At 37.4% G+C, this 14,717-nt stretch overlaps 1 long non-coding RNA gene across 1 annotated transcript; it reads right to left on the bottom strand.

Annotated features, from left to right (window-relative positions):
* Positions 1 to 216: 216 nt before the first annotated feature.
* LOC129050226 (uncharacterized) lies at positions 217 to 6,732 on the bottom strand. The gene is made up of 3 exons (XR_008513830.1): positions 6,458 to 6,732; positions 5,883 to 5,934; positions 217 to 3,949 (listed from the first exon to the last, which is right to left on the bottom strand). It is a non-coding gene; the product is annotated as an uncharacterized LOC129050226 (long non-coding RNA).
* Between the last annotated feature and the right edge of the window lie 7,985 nt (positions 6,733 to 14,717).

Below are 14,717 nucleotides of genomic sequence, written 5' to 3'. Positions count from 1 at the left end.
ATAATCCATTACATGGGGCCTAGCAAGGTAGCTAGCTGCCTTTGAGGATAGCAGGGCATCGGTAGAGACTGAACAGGATGAGGAAGCAATCTGTGAAGCAAGGGAGATAATGAAGATGATGGAAGATTGTTACATACAGAAAGAATTTATCAAGTAAGTAAACATATTGAGAATAATAGGAGTCAGGTTTCTCCTATCAGAGAAGAGAGCTACAAATATAGAAAGAAAGAAAACTGGAATAAACCCTGTGGTACTGGGTTAGAATGCACGGTTTCAGTAAGAACTTATGTTTTGCAGTGTATAGAGATTGATATAAATATAGATGTAAATTTGAGTACACACACACACACACGAACACACACACATATCCCCTAGCTCTATCCAATGGGAAGGCCTAAGAACAAAACACTCTAAGAGTATTGACACACCTAGCACTCAGGCCTTGTTTTCTAAATTCCATTCTCCTCCAAAAGGTAGCAGAGATCCTTGGAAAAATGATTAATCCCGTGTTTATTCAGAGAAAGTACAAGCTGAGCCAGGAATATCCTGTTGGTCATAAGGTAAGGAAGTGCTCAAATATTGATGGAACATGTTTAAAAAACAAGAAATGTATCAGTTTTCTATTGCTACATAACAAATTACCACAAATTTAGATGCTTAAAACAATTTATGTTTATTATCTTATGGTTTCTGTGGGACGGGAGACCAGGGTTAACTGATCTGGGTCTTCTGTTCAGGGTCTTACAAGGCTGCAATCAGGGTTATCATCTAGGCTATGTTCTCATCTGGAAGGTTGACTAGGGAAAGAACCACTTCCAAGCTCCCACAGGTTGTTGGAAGAATTAATTTCTTTGCAGTTGCTGGACTGAGGCTTTAGTTTTTTGCTGGTGGCCACTTTTAGTCCCTAGAGGCTACCCATATTTCCTTTCTATGCAGAGAATTTACTTCTTGATAGGCTACTTCTTTAAGGCCAGGAGGAGCACAAGAAGAGTCTGCTTGAAGCCAGCACACAAACTTGTCACCAAAACCTGACAGTGACATTGCAAGAAAAAAAGTACAGTCCAATCTCACTCTTGACATTAAGACAAAAATCCTAAACAGAATACTGGCAAACAGAATCCAATAGTCTATAAAAAGGATCATACATTTTGATCGAATTAGATTTATAGAATTCAAGATTGATTTAACATTCAAAATCTAAGTAATTTACCACATTAATAGAACAAAAGACAAAAAAAGCATATGATTATCTTTATAATTCATATTTAAAATTTTGATAAAATTTAATATTCATTCATGATAAATACTGTTAGAAGCTAGAAATACAAACTTTCTTAATTTGATAAAAGGTTGTTTACCAATAAACTTATTGCAAACATTACACTTAATGGTGAAATGGTGGTGGTGTTTCCTCTAACATTGAGAATTTAAATATAGTCTATAGTCTCAACTACTGCTGTTACATATTATATATGAAATGTTTTATAAATGAAACATTATAAATTTAGACATTCACTATCAAATGAAAAAATTTTGAAATAATTCTCTATCTCTTCCAGTCATCTTTCTCCCTTCTTCAAAGTGAATTCATGGGATGCCACCAACATCCTCATGCTATAATGTCCCATGAAATTTTTAGGTTTTTCCCTAAACCTGCTATCTCTGTTGTAATTAGTCAGAACTCCCAGGTGACACCAATGGTTCAGTTCACCAACCATATATATTGACTATCTACTGTATTCTAAGAATCTTGCTTCAGCCACTCTGAGAAGGGTTGTGTCCTATTCACAACCTAAAGTCACAGATATTAGACTTTCTTCCATAGGAATTTCCTGGTGAATAAGCCAAAGCTTATTTTGGGATTTTGCCTCACTTTATGGTGAACTCCAGAGTGACTGTTTTCACTTAAGAATTCAAACAAATTGGAACAGTGTTGTATTCTATATGTATGCATTTTGACTTTCATCTCTCAAAAGGGGTTGGAGGAGTAGGGTCAATGGGAAACATGAGAAACAAAAGGGAAATAGCGTGACTTTTGTACAGTTTATTCATGAAAGCGTAATTGAAACCAAAATAATGAATGCATCAGCTTATACAAATGAGGCATCTGTCATTATAGCATAGCATATGTATAATAAGGCATAAAGAAGTAGCTGCATAATTTAATGGGATTAGAGCTAATTGAACTGGATGCCTCTTCACATAAATAACCTCCTTGTATGGCATAAAAATACTTTTGGAAGTTTCTAGATGCTGTAAGTAATGAATGTGAAAAGGAAACAGGCAAACATATGTTTGATTTCTTCAGGAAAATATCTTAGCATAATTAAAAGTATAAACTTTGCAAGCATTGAATAATGTATGCCAGTGACTAGACCATTTGTATAACTTGATATAAGCTACGAATTTCTATAAGAAGTTATGAAACAAGTTTGTAAATATCCATATATAACAAGTACAAGTGGTCAGATTAAAGTTTTTGATGTAAAGCTACATGAGGCTAATGGTCCCCAACAACATACATTAAATAGTAAAATGCCACCACAGACTGCTACAAGCCTGATGGCAGAAATGGCTTTTCCATTTCATTTCCTGATCTAACAATCCTGAGTTATATAACATGTTTAAAATGAATGAATTTGTCTCCTTGATGAATTTCCCAGTCTTCAGTTTTAAAGAGGAAATGGAAAAGACTGTGGTTCCCGCATTAAAAAAAGTTTGTATGTGTAAGCTTCTCACATGCCTCATCTTTATTCAATCCAAAATAAACTTTGACCCTCTGATACTGTAGGTAGCTCCTTGGGGATGGACTTCTGCACCAAACTGGAACATAATTGCAACATGTAAATGAATGCTCTTAGGCCCTTTCAAAACCATAGTATCCCCACCCCTTCTGCATAGTGCAGGTCAAATATCCCTATCTGAAAATACAAAATTCTTCCAATTTGTTTGCATCTCTTAATTAGGAAAAACTATACAAAATAATTTCGTAAGTAATCAGTAGTTGCTTTTTTAAAGGCTTGCAGCTTTTTCATATTTGAATTCTATAATCCAAAAATAATTTCAGAGGAATATTAATTTGGATTTTTTCCCATTTAGCTTTGTCTCACTTTATCTTCCTTTAGCATATGTGTATGAGGCTCATTAAGCTATAAATTTCATGGATGTCTATGAGTTATGTTCAATGTCAATTACCAGTACCATTGTTTAGAGTTCTGTATTTCACTCCCAGAACATGTCCTGGGAGATCTTGAACCACACCAAGGTTAAACTCCTAAACTCTCTTTAAATCACAGTTGCCAGCTTCGTAGCCTCTATCTCAGCATCCACTTCTCTAGGAAGGTACCCATTTTCTTTTGCAAGAAAATATCTAAACATGTCACTTTGCTAAGACACCACGAGACGATAGGGCCTTGAAAAGGAAATTAGTCTGATTGAGTAAATCTATTGCTAATTTTCTTTTTCTTTCCTCATCTCCACCTTCCTCTTCTTTCCTGAATTCCTCAAAAGCAATGCCATCTAGGAAAATGCCCTTTCAAAGTGAAAGGACCCAAGACTTGACTTCTATTGGTTGGTGCAAAAGTAATTTTGGTTTCTGCCATTAAAAGTAATGGCAAAGTAACTTTTAATGGCAAAAACCTCAATTAGTTTTGCACCAATCTAACAGTTTTCTCAAGAAGGCTCAGGACATCCCAAACTAGCCAGAGTTGCTTAAGATTTGATTTTGTTTGTTTTAGTATAATTACAATTATAATTATGATAGCAATAATTATAGCTAACATTTGTTGGGCATTTACTATATATGAAGTAGATACTAATGTTATTCCCATTGACAGGTGAAGAAATGGAAGTTTAGTAAATTTAGCAACTTGCCCAAAGTAGCTTAACTATGAAGTTACATCACCTTACATTTTTTTCTTCTTTTTTTTTGCCTTGTTCTCATCTTGTTCTAAAACAAGGATTTCAGGTAGAGATATTATTTTCAGTATATCAGTAGCAAGTTGATTAAACTAGTATTTTCTCCTATCTGTCCATCATAAAGATATATGAGAATGTTATGAATGGTTTTAGATGACTACTATCAGATTACTGGGTTTGAGTAAATTGTGGCAAGAAAAACAGGAGAAATTGTCAAGACTTCAGCTCTGGTTCCAGCTCTACAACTGCTTTTTTTGTTGCCTGACCATGGCTGCCTGAGCCGTGTGATCTCAGTCTCAGTTTTGTTATCAGTAAAGTGGATGATAGCAGCTGTCCTGACCATATTACAGATGTTGCTAATTATAGGAATATTATAGGAATATTTTACAAACTCTTAAGTGCAACCCAGTGTCTGTCAGATAGGAATGATTTCATGTAGGGTCCTAGATACTGGAAAATCCCAGGAGGTCTTGCTTCTACCTTGAAAGGGCTAACAGTTCATTGCAGAGGGCGGAACATGAGGCATATTCTAAGTTACATATGCTCAGGATTCAGTTTATCAAACAGTGTGGGCACAGCCTGGGGACTGGGATTTCCTGTGGTTGAGCTGGCATACACTGAACCTGACATCTTGAGGGGCAGTGAGCCCCTGGGGACAGGGATGATGCCTTGTTCATCTTGTGCCCACAGCAACTGGCATGGTACATCAAACACACTAGAAAAATGAAAACTGATCATGGATCCAGAGGGGAAATTTTTACTTTCTTCCCAAACTCACAAATATGGAACCTGCTCATTCACTCTCACAGAAATGTTAAACTTGGCGGATTCGCAGAATTTTGAAGATTTGAGATTCTATTCCTGACTACTGTGTTGCCTTTCTCTCTAATTTGGGCCAGCATCATGCCAGAACAAGTCTGATATTTTAGCCTAAGCAAATATCAAAAATAGAAAAAGCAACTGTGGCAACACAGTTCCTAATGAATGTAACAGCAAGGCCGAAAAGGGAGCAGAGTAGTGTTAAGCTGTGGAAGAAAAAGAAAAAGTGATTGTGAGAAATCCTGGGAAATTGTCAAACCCACAGCTTCAGTGAGGGCCAGAATTCTCCTTGTGAAAATAATGACAAGTGACACCCGAGCTGCCTTTTTACAGCTTTTTATACAAAAGGCATTTGTACCTCCTGAGCATAAGGGCTGAAAACATAGTCCAGGCAGTGCAAGAGAGGTAGGTTAGAAAGTCATGGAAGGCCAACGCGGAGGCAGCTCCAGAGGCAAGAGGGCTCTGTGGTACAGTTTAATATAGACTAATTCAGGGTGAGACTGGCTTGGTTTCCTAAAAGAGCTTGTCTCCACTTGACAAAGGCAAATTGGGGTTTGAAAACTTCACCCAACCCCATAAGTTCCCTCTGAATGGACCAGGAAGTGTTTCAGAAAAGGTGATCCTGGAACAGTCCGGAACCAAATCAGCCTTTATCCAGCTCATGTTTTCCTTCCAATGGAGCTTGGGTTACTCAGTGGGGTGGAGTGAGGTAAAAGTAGGGCAGGGAGGAGAGATGGAAAGACTGTCAAAAGTCTGATAAAGCATTTATCACATGTTTGATATTTGGGTAAACTCTAGAAAATTCTACCCAGGATGGAGAGTTTAGCAGACTTGAAATGTCATGATGCTCTCTCTGTCAAGCACATGTTCCATGCTCAATATCTGTGAGAAACAGGAAAATTAAAACTGAAAGCAGAGAAACAGAGAAAATAAACACTGATTCTCTCCTTGGAACACAATAATTCTGCAGCATTTTAAGCCTAGTGATAGCTCTCTATTTCATGCAACATTCATGCATACTACCTGTTTGAATGTGATCTATATTCATATTTAGAACCATCCCTTAAGCTTAAAATCATTTCAACAAGTTCATTCAGTCAATACACAAATATCAACAAGATGATGATTTATACTTTCTTACTCACCAAGGGCCTAAAATACTTTCTCTGACTTGCTCAATGCAGAGTTGCCACAAAACTTCAAATTAAAAAAAAAAAAAAAAAAAAAAAAAATCATTATTTGTGAAGAGCAACAAAGCAAAGTACAATAAAACGAAGTATGCCTGTAAGACAGTTTTAACTTCTAAAGCTGTCTTAGAACAGCTGATACAATTTGAGTGGACATATGCAAATTCAGCACTACTGTTATGTAAATATCCTCCTCTGGTGTTCCTAACAATTTCATACACAGCTGGTTGTTACTCTTGAGGAAATCCTGGTTAATAACAGTGCTATGAACTGGATGTTTGCTTCTAATCTCCTCAAACTTGAAACATTTACCAGTGCTGAGGGACTTCTGGGCATAGATGCTCTTTTCTAAGACCTTAGTGGTCTTTTTTTTTTAGGTAAGTCTGGCAGTTTCTTTCTCTCCCATCTCTCTAATAACCTCAGAGCCATAGTCAACTGGCTGGTATGTGAAGTGTGAATGGCTTCTATCAAGAGGAGACATCCTTGGCAAACAGATTGGAAGGGCAGATTTAAAGAAGAAAAAAGGCAGATACCTTCTGATTTCCACTGTAAGGCTAGCTCAGAAAATAGTAGAGTTGCATCCTTCAGCTTGAGTCCTTGAAAGCAGTAGCAAACATCAAGCCCAAGTGAATGGTCAATAACTCTCCATAAATATCAGTAGAGGCTTTCTTTTAGTCAAAAGCTTTGCACTATCACCACTGAATGGTATATGGCTCTTTTCCACATGATTAAACAAAGAGAGACCAATTGTGGGGAAAAGAGAAGCAGAGAACCCTGCAGAGAGAATGAGATATGTTTCATGCAGCTGTTTGTGTCCACTCCAGTAGAATATCATTAATAGAGAATGAGGGTCTGTCACTGAGGAAATAGTTTTCTTCTTCTTAGCTCTAGTGTGGTTGATATGATCACTCACATGAGTGCTATTATGGGTTGAGCTGTGTTCCCCACAAGAAAGATAAGTTGAAGACCTAACCACTAATACCTCTGAATGTGAGTGTACTGGGAAAATAGGGTCATGGCAGATGTCATTGGTCAAGATGAGGTCATACTGGAGTAGAGTATGCCCTTAGGTTAATGGGAGACTAGTCCTTCTAAGAAGATATACCCACAGGGAGAATGCCACTTGATAATGGCAGAGATCGGAATTGCATGGCTGCAAGCCAAGGAATGCAAAAGATGACAGCAAACTACTAGAAGCAAGGAAGAGGCAAAGAAGGATTCCCCTGTGGGTTTCAGAGGGAGCATGGACCTGCCAACAACTTGATTTTGGAATCTTAGCCTTCGGAACTGTGAGACTTTACATTTCTGTTGTTTTAAACGGCGCAGTTTGTGGTACTTTGTTACAGTACCTCTAGAACACTAACACAACTGTTTTTAGGTTCAGAGGCAGTGCATTCAGCCTATCACTATTGTGGTTTCTCGAGGCGAGAGGTCTCATTTTAAAGGCATATGCCCAATATGTATTGTGCTAGGATAAAAGCCCAGAAGTGTCAGCTTCCTAATGGACAAGGGTTATACTGAGCTGGGTCATCCCTGGGATTCAGCTTCCAAGGTCCTCAGGAAAACACAGTTCCCTATGAGTTAGCCCCACTATTATTTTTACCAAATCCCTACATACCACAGTTGAAATAATAAAACTATCTAGCATACCTACCAGATGTTTTTATTTCAATTTGTAACATCTAACCTTTGAGCTATAAGTAACCAGCTCTACAGAAAGCTAGGCAGCCCCACCCCAGCTTTTTAGATTGTATTGCAAGTGTGTGTTTGTGATCATATGAGACTTTACTAAAAATTTCATGGAGGAGGAATTTATACTATAGAAATATTATCTTAACAGGAATAGTAGGGACACCAAGACATTTCACTGGCCTTCCCTGTATTAGTCACTCTGAGGTACTAAAGCAACCTGGAAAACCCTCTGTTTTCCAAGACCCCAAGAAGAGACACAAGGCATTTGGGGCCAATGCAGGCCTCAGATAAGTGGAGAAAAATATGCTATTCCTCTTTTTCTTAGGCCAATGTCAATTCAAGTTGCAGGAACTTATATTAACAGAGCATAATGCTGTCCTTGTTTTCCTTAATCTCCCTTTTTTTTTTTTTTTTTTTTGAGACAGAGTCTCGCTCTGTCATCCAGGCTGGAGTGCAGTGGTGCGATGTCGGTTCACTGCAACCTCTGCCCCCGCGAACACCCCTACCCCAGATTCATGCAACTCTCCTATCTCAGCCTCCATATAGCTGGGATTACAGGTGTGCACCACCATGCCTGGCTAATTTTTGTATTTTTAAGTAGAGACGGGGTTTTACCCTGTTGTCCGGGCTGGTCTCAAATTCTTAATCTCAAATGATCCACCCACCTCAGCCTCCCAAAGTATTGGGATTACAGGTGTGAGCCACTGCACCCAGCCTCCTTAATGTCTTTAAACTCTGAGATCCTGACAGCAAGTTTTGTTTTGTTTTTACCATTTCATCTGGCTTTGATTTAAGTTCACACTTTAGCAAATTCAAATGCTGGGCCAGCTGGTTCCTCTAATCTGCGATGTTTCTAAGTCTAAAACTGCCAACCATATTCTTTGGAGTTTTCTGACTCCTTAGCTAAAATCATTTTCTTGCAAGGTCTCTCTGAGGTTGTTGACCCCAGGAGGGAAGTATTGAACACAACACACACATTTTATGACATCACCAAAAACCATTCTTCATACTCCATTGACCTCATTTTCTACTTAAAGCCAGTGCAATTAGATAAAAACCTTGAAGCTTAGACTCATATAGAGAGATGTGGCACTAATTTATTTTTTAATTTGGAAATCTTCTTATTGTTAATAATAGACCATACTCATCTTTTCATTTCTCTAAGCTGTTATTGCATTCTTTATGCTCCTCCTCATTTGTCCTTAAATTGGGATATTTCTTTGTGATGGCTTTTATATTAATTTTTATACTGCAGATTAATTTTTATACTATATCTAATTCAACTAACTATGTGCCAGATACTGTTCCAGATGATATAGATATAGCGGTGAATAAGGCAGCGAAGTCCCTGGGGTTTGCAGGACTTATAGGTCAAGGAAAATTGTTGCAAATTGTTAAATCTAAAGGCAGTGGTAAACCACTTGAAGCAGTTCTCAATCTTGGCTACACTTTAGGATCACCTGGGAGATTTTTAAAAATCTCAATGTAAAGACTTCTGGTACCAAACATGATGGAATAGCTTGAATTTGAGCAATCTGTCACTGAAAATAACTTCAACAGCTAAATGAAGCATACAAAACAACAGTTTCCAGGCATTAGAGAGTAACCAACTCTGATAGGACTTGAGGGGCTATGATTCCTGAGAGAAGTGAAACACAGCTTCATATTCACCTTGGCTTTTATTTTCTTATTTTTATTTATTTATTTATTTATTTCTTGAAAGGCAAAATCCCAGGGAGGTGAGAATTGCAGGAAAGCAAACCCAAAAGTCTTGTGCAGTTTCCCCTCAAAGTACTGGATGATTGCTAAGCTGTGCATGTACAGGGAAAGGCTCCAAGAAACTCAGAAAAAAAGCAGGAGATAAAGGGTAAATTGCTAACCAGAGGCTTCAGCTGCCACATTGTGCTGGGGAGATAAAGGCTGGAGTTTAATCCCCACTAAGGTGCTGCCTAAGTGGAGAATCTCAGCATAAGATGGTTGAAATAGGAGGATTCATATGCTTTGGATTTATTTATTTTTTTAAAGATCGCTGGCTCCTGTATGAAGAATACATTGAAGAAGATAATGCAGAAGCAGTGAGATCAGGTAGGGTGATTTAGCAGTCTACCTATGTGGTCCAGACAATAGATGATGGAGACTTGGTTGTGGTGAAGGATATGTTGCAGGGCATATCCCATAGTGAAAAAATAATCAAAGGTAAGAAAAGGCCAGACACTACAGGACTGGCTGATAGATCAATGGAAAGTGGGGCTGAAAGAAGAAAGAAGAAGATTTCTTATTTAACCAAGGGATTCTCATCTAGGAGAAATTTTGCCTCCCAAGAGAAACATGGCAAAATCTGGAGACTTGTTGGTTAACATCCTAAAATCCACTGGACAGCCCTAATGACAAAGAATTATGTGGTCCAATGTGTCAATTGTGCTGTTGTTGTGAAATCCTGGTTTAACCTCTTAAAAAGGTATGTCTTATCTCCACAAACTAGTTCTTCTCCTATGAATATCTGTGTTTTTAATTAAACTGTAGAATTCTAGGAAGTAGAGATCATATCTTTCACTTCTTTATCTTCACCTGCACAAGGCAGTGCAGATGAAGATTTAAAAAATTTTTAAAAATTAATAGACTTTACTTTTTAGAGAAGTTTTAGGTTTATAGAAAATCGAGTGGAAAGTGCAGAGTTTCCATAAACTCCCCCTTCTCTCCCCATAGAGTTTTTTCCTATTATAAGTACCTTACATTAGTTATGCTTTTATTACAATTGATGACTAATATTAATACACTATTGTTAACTAAAGTCCATAGTTTACTTACGTTTTACGTAAATAGTACCTGCTGATAAGTAATCAATTACTAATTTAATCATTCATCAAGGAACATGACAATAACAAGAAAGGAAGAAGGACTGCCAATGATTGAGCATCTATTATGTTCTGGCACTATACAATCAATTCATGTGTAAATATATTTACATGTATATGTAATATTATTTTATATGTAACAATATCAATACCTGTGAGTTGCGTATTAAAATCTCAATCTTAAAGGTGAAAAAATTTAGGCTCAGAAATTTCAAGTTATTTGCACAAAGTCACAAAGCTTCGTAAATGGAGCAGTTTAAACACAACGTCAGGGCCCACATTCACATTGTTACACCAAATACTCCTTTTTTCCCTTTTCTTCTCACATGAGAAATGGTATGGCTTAGTTCTTCCTGTTTTAAAATGTCTTCACCTGCTGCTGGTGCATAGTCCTAAGGAGTGAGCAGTCCCACAAGTCTTTTCCAGCCTTGTCTCTCAGCTCCACCATTGGAGGTCCATGTGGTTTTGGGCTGTGCCAAGTGGCTGCCCCACCCCTGATACTTTTAAGCCAGGCTAACACACCCACACAAACCCATAAAATCAAGCTGCAAATGTTAACAGATGTTCAAGCTTCTCAGCAACCACTCTCACCTCCCTTTTGATCCTTGCCTAACTGTGCTTGCTCTCACCATTCTAGTTCTAAACTCTTGGCTCTCTCTGTTACCTGCCCCACACCCCAGATTTGGACTCTTACTGACATTTCCTCAGAGACTTTTTCCTCTGAGTTCCCCTGCCTGTTTCTTGACTTCTTTTGAATCTTCCACCTTGGTATTTCTCCTTGTCTCAGATGTGTTGGGGAAAGACACCTTTATTTTCTCTGAGTCCTAGGTGAGGTCTGGGATCCCAACTCAGGGTGAGATCTGAGTATCAAAATGTTATATATGTTAAGACTGGATAGGGTTGACTTATCGGATGAAGTACGGGAGGTGGGCTGGAAGGCCTGGTCTAGACCAGAAATTGTTCCTTAACATTCTCTCTGCCTTCAGCCTTAGGAGTCTCAGCAGGATGAACTGTCATAAACTATATGCTGGAATTTAGAAACAGCCTACACCAGAGCACCAGTGCTTGAACATACTGCCTTGGATAGTTTCATATTCCCACCTACTCTTTCACTTCCTTGCTTACATATGTATTTATTTTCTCCCTCAAAGTTGTAAATTCCTAGGGGACCAAATATCATTTTCATTTCTAACCATAGTTTCTTTTCCTTAAAATTCCAACATCAGTACAAATCTTTTGAATGTCTATAAAGCACACTGTTCTCTTCTGCTTCTTTTAAATAATATAGAAAACACTAATTTTTTGCCTGCCTCTATGACAGCATTTCACTGTAAATGAATTCACCACCACTGCCAAAAGTGCTACTGAAGACATTACAGGAACTTGAGCATGGAGTCCCAGAGATGGATCTTGTTTGTCTTCCTTTTCCTAAGCTTTTCCCTTGTCCTTTTAGAAACATTGACAGAAATGCAATTTGTCTAACAAAAAATTTCTTCTTATCAATTATAGGAATTGCTTTGATGTCATCTCAACTGAGCAGCAGTCCTTTGGGTTTTTCTTTCTTCTCTCCCTCTTCTTCTGTCCCTGTCTCTATCCTTTGCTTAACTTTCCTTCCCTTTCCTTAGTGCTAACTGGGGTACTCTTAAGGAGCAGGGGACTAGGTTCAGGGGAATGGTGGGTAGAGAAATCACAATGCTCCCGTGAGATCTCTCTTCTTGAATCTTAAGTTTCCATTTATTCTAGACATTTGATTCTTCCCACAAATCACTCTAGTCATTTTGTACTACTTCTGGCAGCTCACATACTTGGGGAAGAAAATACATATTTAAGACCAACGCACTGGCTATTCCCTTTGCCTGAAATGCTACTCCCCCAGATATCCATATAGCTCACTTCCTTCAAATCGTGGCTTAAATGTCACCTTCTCAGTGAAGCCTACCCTTATCATCCTATTTAATTCTGCAACCTATACACCCACTCTAATCTGCCTTAGCCTTCTTAACCTATTTTTTTCATAGAACTTATCACCTTCTAACATAGTAATAATTTAATAATTTATTACATTCTATTTATTTATTGGCCTTTCCTTGTAGAATACATGCTCCATGAAGGGAAGAGTCTTTGCTTTGTTTGAACTTGTATTCCAAGTACTTATATCAGTGCCTGGCATGTAGTGGGCATTTAGTAAATATTAGTTGAATGAAATGATACTAAAGAAATAGAACATTATCATTCATTTGAATTCCTCTATATGTCTCTCTGTGATCACACTCCTACCTACCCTCCTTTTAGGTAAATACACTGAATATCTTCTTAATAATTTCTCTACTTTTCTTTATAGTTGAACCAAACTTTATATATCCTACAAAATATAAAATATATATTTAGTATATCCAGATTTTTAACTTTATATTAATTGAATAATGCTTATATATATCTTTCTAAAATTTTCTTATTTCTCCTCAACACTATAACATTCATTCATATTGATGCAGATAGTTTTAATGCAGTAATTTTCACTGATGGATGGGACTCCAGTGTATAAGTACACCATAACTCATCTATCTCTGTTTTTTTTTTTTTTAAGAGATGGAGGTCTCACTCTGTTGCCCACGTTGAAGTGCAGTGTTCAGCTATTTCTTAAAAATTTTGTTAGAGATGGTCTATTTGTTTGTTTTCAGACTGCTATAAAGAAATATCTAAAACTGGGTAATTTATAAGAAAAGAGATTTAATTGGCTCACAGTTCTGCAGCCTGGTCAGGAAGCATGGCTGAGGAGGCCTCAGGAAACTTTGAATCATGGCTGAAGGTGAAGGGGAAGCAGATGTGTCTTGGATGCCGGAGAAGGAGAAAGGGAGCAAAGGGGGAAGTGCTACACACTTGTAAACGTCAAATCTAACAAGCACTCACTATCATAAGAACAACAAGGGGGAAATCCACTCCCATGATCCAATCACTTCTCACCAGGCCCCTCCTCCAACATTGGGGATTATAATTCGACATGAGATTTGGGTGGAGACATAAATCCAAACCATATAAGATGAGGTCTCACCATGTTGCACGGGCTAGTCTCAAACTCCTGGCCTCATGCAATGTTCCTGCCTCAGCCTCCTGAGTAGCTGGGACTACAGGTGCATTCAACTCAATTTATCTCTCTTTTATAGCACACCTATATTTAGGTTGTTTCCATTTTTGTTATAAGCTATACTGTCAGGAGCATACTTATGTACATCTTCTTCTACATATGTATAAGATTTTCTCCAGGATTTATACCTAAGGGTGGAATTTCCAGGTTGTTAAGATATGCATATTCAACTTTATTGTGTAATGTCAAGTTGTCTTCCATAGAGTTATATAAATTTACTAGCAGTATAAAAGAGTTCTACAGCTCCATATCCTGGCTAACACTTGGTTTTGTCAGACATTTTATAATAAAGATGTGTAGTGGAAACTCATTGTGGTTTTAATTTGTGTTTCTTTGTTCACCAAGAGACTGAGAATCTTTTCATATGTTTATAAGCTGTTTCTTATTCCTTTTCTGTAAAATGTGTGTTCATTTTTAATAATTGGGTTGCTTTGCTTTCTCTTACTGAGTGGTAGGAGCTTCTCAAAAACCATAATTTTCTTGAAGCATTAAATTTAGGGCCAATTGTACTGCACAACTTCATGGCCCCTGAGGACATAGCTATCCTAAAGCTTAACATAATCATTAATGTAGAATGATGACCTTGACTTACCAAGAAAAATTTACATGATACAGAAAGTCCCCGACTTGTGACAGTTCAACTAACGATTTTTCAACTTCATTATGGTGACAGAGTGATACATATTCAGTAAAAATGGTACTTGAATACTCATATAACAACTATTTTTCACTTTCAGTAAAGTGTTCAATAAGTTACATGAGATATTCAACACTTTATTATGAAATAGGCTTTGAGTTACATGATTTTGCCCAATGCATGCTAATGAAAGTGTTCTGAGAATGTTTAAGGTGAGCTTGGCTAAGCTATGACATTCAGTAGGTTAGGTGTATTAAATGCATTTTTGACTTCAATATTTTCAACTTACAATGAGTTTATTAGGATGTAACTTCATCTTCAGTTGAGGAGCAATAATATTCAGCAGAATCTGTTAAAAGTGTGGTCCTGGTTTAAGTTAATCAAATAAATAATATCTTTGAGAAAGATTTTAATTAAAAATTAGTAAAATGAAAATAAGAGAATGTGCACAAATTTCCCTGTGG

The sequence above is a fragment of the Pongo abelii genome, chromosome 1 (assembly GCF_028885655.2).
Source record: "Pongo abelii isolate AG06213 chromosome 1, NHGRI_mPonAbe1-v2.0_pri, whole genome shotgun sequence".
Classification (NCBI taxonomy): domain Eukaryota; kingdom Metazoa; phylum Chordata; class Mammalia; order Primates; family Hominidae; genus Pongo; species Pongo abelii.
Note: the sequence above shows the minus strand (reverse complement) of the source record. Positions and strands in the feature narration are given on the sequence as shown.